We start from the raw sequence: 1,420 nt of genomic DNA on the forward strand, positions 1-1,420 counted from the left end.
GAGAAAGGACAGCCCTGCAGACACCTTGATTTGGGACATCTGCCCTGGAAAACTGCGAGAGAATAATTTTTCACTGTTTTAATCTACTCAGCTTGTAGTAATTTGCTACAAAAGGTACAGGAAACTACGCTATTCTTCCGATGTTTTTCCTTGTCACTGCATTCATACTGTTTATTACAAGTTGTAATTATTTGCCTGTTCATTCATTGTCTTTATCCTGTTAGCACAGTATCTGAAACATACAATGTTCCTAGGAACTATGGGTTAAGTGAATGAGTTGATAAATGTTGCCCATAAATAAAAAATCTTGTAAGACATAGATCATGTCTATTGATCACTATTCCCAAAGCTCCAGAACAGAGCTTTGCAAAAAACCATCACTTTACTACGTTTGAACTCTAAGAGTCAGGAAATCTATATTCTAGACACTACAATTTATAGCTGTGAGACGGACCCCCTACTAGAATAGCCTAGAGAGTGTTCAAACAGGTTTGTCCCTTTCTGTTTTAGTACGACTAAGGAACAGGCCCAGATAGCATTCGTTTTTGTCCCATACCTGACCCATGGTGCTTGACATAAGGTAGGGACAACAAATATTTGAGGCTTTGGAGGAAGTAGCATAGTATCAGGGTTCAGACCCAGCCATAACTGAAATTCCGCACTGCGTCCTTGAAAAATTCTTAACTCTGAATTCCCAAATCCCTAATAGAGAGGAAGCTAATCCATACCTCACAGGTTTGTTAACCGTGAATCCCTTGGACCACAGTACGAAACCCACGGGTTACTTGTATCTAATCAGTACTAATCCTGTGCCACTGACCTAACTCAGCCAGGGGTACAGCATCAGACAAGAGCTCCCAATCAGTACTTATGATCCAAACGACCTTCAGCAAGCTAATTAATCTTTCCGCGCCCCAGTTCCTTACCCAAAAGCTGGCAACATTACCTCCCGCGTAGAGCGGTTCTGATATGGAAACTAAATGTGGTAACCAAATAGTTACACTTAGGACAGTGCCTGTCCCAAAACAAGTTATTATTCTGAGCAAAACAAAACAAAACAACTGGCTTTCCAAAGTGCGCGGTGATCTTCGGCAAGTATTTCCACTTCTTAGGGCCATCTCAAACAATTAAAAAGTCCAGAAGACCTTATTACTGGCTTAAAAAGCCCTATTTCGGGAACCCATGAACCAAAGGCCACCCGAGGAGCTCATTATTCCAAGGCTCCATATCCTTCAGCCACGTACTAGTCATGTTTACAACCAGGAGAGATCAGACCGAAGTGACAAAACTCCGGAAAAGTCCCCTATGTGAAGTCCCCTCAACGCTAAGTTTCAGCTTTCTAGCTGACACAAGTTGCTCTCTGCAGAGAGCGCGGGTCACGGTGGCAAGCAAAAGCTTCCCTCGGCGGCCCTGGGTTGCC

This window comes from Chinchilla lanigera, unplaced genomic scaffold, assembly GCF_000276665.1.
Source record: "Chinchilla lanigera isolate Chin_1 unplaced genomic scaffold, ChiLan1.0 scaffold00029, whole genome shotgun sequence".
Classification (NCBI taxonomy): domain Eukaryota; kingdom Metazoa; phylum Chordata; class Mammalia; order Rodentia; family Chinchillidae; genus Chinchilla; species Chinchilla lanigera.